The sequence below is a fragment of the Chelonoidis abingdonii genome, chromosome 5 (genome assembly GCF_003597395.2).
Source record: "Chelonoidis abingdonii isolate Lonesome George chromosome 5, CheloAbing_2.0, whole genome shotgun sequence".
NCBI lineage: Eukaryota > Metazoa > Chordata > Testudines > Testudinidae > Chelonoidis > Chelonoidis abingdonii.
In genome coordinates this window covers 49,823,062-49,830,320 of record NC_133773.1, presented here as the reverse complement: position 1 = coordinate 49,830,320, position 7,259 = coordinate 49,823,062, and positions in this window count along the sequence as shown.

Below are 7,259 nucleotides of genomic sequence, written 5' to 3'. Positions count from 1 at the left end.
TTAAAAACCTCTAAGGATGGAAATTCCACCACCTCCCTAGGTAACGTATTCCAGTGCTTCACAACCCTCCTAGTGAAATAGTTTTTCCCCCTAATATCCCATCTAGACCTCCCTCACTGCAACTTGAGACCATTGCTCCTTGTTCTGTCATCTGCCACCACTAAGAGCAGCCTAGTTCCATCCTCTTTGAAACTCCCCTTCAAGTAGTTGTAGGCTGCTATCAAATCCCCCCTCACTCTTCTCTTCTGCAGACTAAATAAGCCTACTTCTCTCAGCCTCTCCTCAGAAGCCATGTGCCTCAGCCCCCTATTCATTTTTGTTCCCCTCCACTGGACTCTCTCCAATTTTTCCAGATCCTTTCTGTGTGGGGGAGGGGGAGCGTAAAACTGAAAGCAATACTCCAGATGTGGCCTCACCAGTGCTGAATAGAAGGGAATAATCACTTCTCTTGATCTGTTGGCAATGCTCCTACTAATACAGCCCGATATGCCATTAGCCGTCTTGGCAACAAGGGCACATTCTTGACTCATATCCAGCTTCTTGTCCCCAAGTCTGAACTGCCACTTAGGCAATCAGTCCCCAGCCTATTGCAGTGCATGGGATTCTTCCATCCTAAGTGCACGACTCTGCACCTGTTTTTGTTGAACTTCATCAGATTTCTTTTGGCCCAGAACTCCAATTTTTTAGGTCACTCTAGACCCTATCTCTGGACTCTATCCCTTCAGCGTACTTACCTCTCCCCCCAGCTATTGTCATTTGCGAACTTGCTGAGGGTGCAATCCATCCCATCCTCCAGATCATTAATGAAGATATTGATCAAAACCGGCCCCAGGACCAACCCCTGGGGCACGCTGCTTGATACCGTCTGCCAACTAGACATTGAGTCACTGATCACTATCCGATGAGCCTGACGATCTAGCCAGTTCTCTATCTACCTTATAGTCCAATCTATACTTTTTTAACTTGCTGGCAAGAATACTGTGGGAGACCATATCAAAAGCTTTGTTAAAGTCAAGATATATCACATCCACCACTTTCCCCATATCCACAAAGCCAGTTATCTCATCATAGAAAGCAATCAGGTTGGTAAGGCATGACTAGTCCTTGGTGAATCCATGTTGACTGTTCCTGATCACCGTCCTCTCCTCCAAGTGCTTCAAAATGGATTCCTTGAGGACCTGCTCTATGATTTTTCCAGGGACTAGGTGAGGCTGTGACTGGTCTGTAGTTCCCCGAATTCTCCTTCTTCCCTTTTTAAAATACAGGCATAATGTTTGCCTTTTTCCAGTTGTCCGGGACCTCCCACGCTTGCCATGAGTTTTCAAAGATAATGGCCCACGGCTCTCCAATCACATCAGCCAACTCCCTCAGCACCCTCGGCTGCATTGCATTCAGACCCATGGACTTGTGCATGTCCAGCTTTTCTAAATAGTCCTTTAGCTGTTCTTTCACCACTGAGGGCTGCTCACTTCCTCTCCATCCTGCATTGCCCAGGACAACAGTGTGGAAGCTGACCTTGTCTGTGAAGACCAAGGCAAAAAAAGCACTGTGTACCTCAGCTTTTTCCACATCATCTGTCACAAGGTTTCCTCTCCCATTCAGTAAGGTTTCCTCTCCCTTTCCCTGATCAACTCCTTGTTGCTAACATACCTGTAGAAACCCTTCTTGTTACCCTTCACATCCCTTGCCAGCTACAACTCCAATTGTGCTTTGGTCTTTCTGATTATATCCCTGCATGCTCAAGCAATATTTTTATACTCCTCCCTAGTCATCTGTTCAAGTTTCCATTGTTTGTAAGCTTCCTTTTTGTGTTTAAGCTCACCAAAGATTTCTCTGTAAAGCCAAACTGGTCACATGCCATATTTGGTATTCTTTTTGCACATCAGGATGGTTTGTTCCTGTGCCCTCAGTAAGGCTTCTTTAAATACAGACAACTCTCCTGGACTTCTTTCCCCTTCATATTAGCCTACCAGGGGATCCTGAGGGAGTCAAAGCCTGCTTTTCTGAAGTCCAGAGTCTGTATTCTGCTGCTCTCCTTTCTTCCTTTTGTCAGGATTCTGAACTCAACCATCTCATGGTCACTGCTTCCCAGGTTGCCTCCCACTTCTACTTCCCATACCAATTCTTCCCTGTTTGTGAGCAGCAGGTCAAGAAGAGCATGGCAAAAGGAGACAATATTTCAAGCTACATAGAGCTCTTCTTCAGGTCTGAGAAAGCTATGATACTCTCAGTACCTTTCCCAGACCTCAAGCAGCTAGAAATCTTGTCTCTCTCACCAGCAGAAGTTGGTCCAATAAAAGATGTTACCTCACCCACCTGGCCTCTCTATTTTAGAGCCTGACATCTCTCTTGGTTTCCAGTGTGCCTTTCTCTGGCTTTGTGCATGTACAGACAATTCTTTCTGGGCAGCTATGATGTAGGCATGGGAACTTTTTTATTTAAGTGTTGCATCTAAGTACACAAGGCTCCTGGCTTACCTAACCTTGGATCTGTGATGTGTCTGTTTACCTGCTGACAGCAAAATCTCTGTGTTTCTGCCCATTTCACTTGGAAAAAGGAAGCTCTGGGCTTGATTCTCCATTTCCTTATAACTTGAAAAGTCAGTGCAAAACATTACTCTCTCAATCTGGGAACATTTTATAGTAAAACCACACTTTAATACAACTTCTTAGAAATGAACAACACTTTAATGCAGTTTACATTCATTTTCTTTTATTTGCTCGATTTGAAGTTCTTGGCATTGCTACATTGAAAGGTACAAAACTCTGGGGAAAGGTTCCGTGGAGGGAGGGGAAATGTTCATACCTATAACATAGTTTCATTGCATTTTGCATATCTTGACATTTCAAAGATAAACACAGTTTAATCAGAGGCATTGAAGTAAAGTTTTACAAAAGCCTTGTGGATATCAAATGGAATTCAGGTCAGTTCAAAAACCTAAATGTGAACGCATCTCAGCTCCTCAGGAAATGTATCAAAAACTAACCAGAGGACTTTCTTAGGAATGAAAACTTACTTTGCTCTTAGCCTCCATGTACTAGATTGAATGCCCTCTGCTGTCAGGAAGTCATAATTTCTAGTGGGATAGAAATAGATTATTTAAAGAGATATGCAGTTAGAAGGACAGTTATCCCCACTTACGGGGAAAGATTCTGATCTTGGACTGATGTAAGTCCACAGAAACTCAATGGAACTCGAAGAAGGAACTCTGGATTAACTCTGATATAACAGAGATCAGAATGTGACCTGTTATAGTCTATAAACTTAGGCTGAAATCCTTAAACCTGGCTTGATTCTGCACTGGTTTGCTTCTTGTGTAATCATTTACACCTATGTAAAGTGGGTGAGAATGTTATAAGCTTTCTTGTTAGTATTTTACACCAATCTTTCATTCTCTTTGCACAAGTGTAAATGGTAATACAAGGGGCAAAGAGGGCCGGTGCAAGGATATTTTGCGCCCTAGGCGAAACCTCCACCTTGCGCCCCCTGCCCCTATCCCCCTGTCCAGATCATTGCTTATTTTAAACTTTCAAAAATGAATACTGCATAATGTGGCATTGTTAATTAGAATTTAACACACATTCGGCTTGAAAATTGATTAATTTCATTATTTAGTCAACATATTTAATGAAAATAAATGAATAACCTGACAGAGTGTGGGGCTGGCTGGCTTTGGGCATAGGGGTGTGGCAGGGGCTGGCTGGAGACAGGGGAGTGCGGGGCTAGCTGGCTTCAGGCAGGGCAGGGGGTGTGGTCTGGCTGGGGGCAAGGCAGAGGATATGGAGCTGGCTGGGGGTAGGGGATGTGGGGCTGGCTTTGGGCAGGGCAGGGGGCGTGGGGCTGGCTGCCGGCAGGACAGAGGGTGTGGGGCTGGCTTCGGGCAGGGCAGGGGGTGTGGTCTGGCTGGGGGCAGGGTGGGGTGTGGGGCTGGCTGGGGCAGGGAAGGGGGTGTGGGGCTGGCTGCGGGCAGAGTGGCAGGTACCAGGACCATCCCTAGTTATTCTGGGGCCCTATGCAGCCCCTCCCCCTGGGAGGGGTGCCCCAGGCCTCTGGGTGGGGTGAGAGCGGGGGGGGGCCCCCAGGCTTTGGAAGAGGCGCGGGGCTGACTTTGAGGGCAGGGGGGAACCACCCCCCAGCACTCTCTGTCAGTGCGGCTGGGGCCGGGTCTCTGCACTTCCCTCACCGATAAGGACAGGTCCGGCCCTGCTGCTGAGCTCAGGGGAGTGGGGACGGGGCTGAGCAGGGACGGGGGCCCTGGAGAAGAGTCAGAGCAGCAGGGAGCAGCGCAGTGCCCCAGGCGGCCGGAGGAGGAATGACATATTTTCCCGGCCGGACAGAGCTGATTAAAGTCGCAGCGCCAGGTGAGCATCCCAGACATTTTGGGCACAACTTTTTGGCGCTCTCAAATCTTGGCACCCTAGGCAGCCGCCTAGTTTGCCTAATGGTTGCAGTGGCCCTGGGTGCAAAGCAATGGAAAATTCTCATCAGCAGGGCAGTCTGTCCATATGTTATGCTTCTGATGCAAAGCCAGTGTTTGGATAGACTTCCTCCCTCCTTCACATGCCACTTTACAATATCTCAGAGAAGATTCCTACAATATCTGTACCACTAGCAAAAAAAACACCACTTCTTTCTGAGTATCCCAATATTAAATACCTACAAAGATAAGGACAGAAACTGCAAAGCTTTGAAAGCAGTATGAGTTGCTTTTCTAGTCCACACAATCAGAGGTTCCCAGAGATCAGGGGAAGCTTTGTGCTGGCCTTTTGCCTCTTTACAGAATGCTCTCCACCTATTAAATCTCTGGCTTTCTGTGAGTGCAGTTCTTACAGGAGTCTTCAAATGGAACCTACCTACGGAGGGGGATTTTACAGTGCAGACTGAGGAAGTGTCTAAAGAAATGCAGCTTTAGTCAGCATTGATCCTGGTTTTCTCTGTGGATCTAGGAAGAGGGATGATACCGCAGTGAGCACTTATGGAGGAGCTTCCGAGAAGTTGAAGAAGGGGGAACAGTTGCTCTAGAAAGAGCATTTCTCTTGCATGCAGCACCACTGCCTTGCTTTGCAAGTTTTTGTCCTCTTGCTCAGGTAACCACTTATCCCTAATATCACTCATAAAAATATGGCCCATAGAAAACATACTACTGGGAAAGCAGACAAGCCTTATTTTATGCTTTGAAGGTCAATATACTTTTGCTGTGGCTGGCTCACAGAGGGAAACACACATACACTCTGCAAGAACCCAATCACAGATTCAAATTCCCCAGCCTAGGACCTTTCACCCAAAATACCTTACCTCCAAATGTCTCAGAAGCATCTTTGCTGGTTTTGTCTATCAGGATCAGATAGCCCATCAAATGATACTCAGTGGGAAGGTTAGGCAGACCACTAGCAACTGATCATCACGGCTGTGAAAATAGGGAACTCAGCAGGTCTGGATAACATCTGAACTGAGCAGATGAAAAGTGACAGCCTACCATCATGGAAAGTGGCTTCTGATTATGTTCAATACCTGTCTCAACAGCTCAAGATACCCAAAATCTGACAACAAGCCAATGTAATGGCCCCTTTGAACCATCAGGCTCAAAACAGTTTTGACATATGTCGTTCCTATATGATATTTTAAATTGTTTGAGCAATTACTGTTATATTTGCCTTTATTGAACCACTTCCTATCAATGAAAAGGCTGATTTCACCTGGGTCTGTCATGCACTGGACAGCTTCTGAATTTGATACAACAGATCAAGGATGGATGTGTAAAGGGACTGATTACAGCAGCAGTGTTTCTTGCTTTGTCATCCACCTACAACAGGCATTCTCAAACTTTTTCTTTCTGAGCCAAATACCCCAACGTGCTATAAAAACTCCACTGCCCACCAGTGCCACATGAACTGTTCTTTTGAATATAAAATCCAGGGCCGGTGTTAGAAGGTACAAACAGAACAATTGCCCAGGGCCCATGCCACAGGGTCCTCCACAAAGCTAACTTGCTCAAGCTTCAGCTTCAGTCCCAGGCAGCAGGGTTCAGGACCTGAGCTTCAGCCATGCACATAAGGGCTCCGTCTTTCTGCTCTAGGCCCCAGCAAGTATACCATTGGCTCTGCTTGGCATACCCCCTGGAACCTACTCTTTCTTTAGAGCCCACATCGAGAAAACTAAAGCAATGATAAGCATACAAGACAACATTCTCAGCCAGCTGGTTACATCAAGATTAGTAAATGGGTAATTACTCTGGGTTATTTTGCTTTGTGTTTTCTTTTAAATTGGAGCTGGCATGCAATGACCAGGATGGGACAATCATAACATATTGCACCTAGAGTGTGTCATTATTCAACCCAGCATTAAATGAGAGGGAAACAATAATTCAAAAAATATATCTCTAGAGAAAAACATGCCATTAAACTATGCAATAAGGATGGGGGTGGAAGGTCGGTGGGGAAATGGGCTATCAGGGTGCCTAGGTCCACATTATTCCCTCATCTCTCCCTTTCGTCCCTGCATGTTCCTTCTGTATTTATTTGGATGGTGTGTTGAAAAATGTACAGTGTAATGTTGTGGGATTGTTTTAAAGCAGTTTTGCAAAGTATTAGTTCCTGATAAATAAAGTTGCTACCTTTGCCCAGGTTTCTCAATATGATAAAAATTGGTTCAGAATGTTAATTATTGTATAATCAGATTGCCTTTAAACACAATTTCAGTTTTTTACTACAATGTGGTATTCCTAATTTATAAAAGGCCACAGCACAATTAAATTAACAATAACTCTGAAGGGGCTTATACAATCATTTTATATATTTTTTTCCAGGATGAGACTCTGTTAGCACAAAAGAATTAAAAATGCATGTATGATACATTGCCAATAGGCAGGAATTCTTCCCATTGGCCTCTATTACCTCAATTTAAATGAGAAAATAGTTCTATTGTGTTCTGCAGTGATCCATACCTCTCCCTTTTTACATCAATAAACTATGTCTCTAACTGTATTACTTTGTGTATGTGTGCCAAAATGACCTTTTACAATTCGTGCTGCTGAATGCATGCTGAGGAAGGTAATATGGGGAAAGGCAAAAGAGCTGCAGACAGCTTTCTACTGACTGGTGACTACTAGCAGAGTAATCAGTAAAACAAGGCTTGATGAAGCATGTTACTGTCTGTTACAGCTATCCCCCTATTCCATTTTGTCTCTTACAGCTGTCCCCATACTCCATTTTGTTTTTGTTCTACTGTGGCCTCCCCTCCCTGGCTGTTAAGTTGTTTAC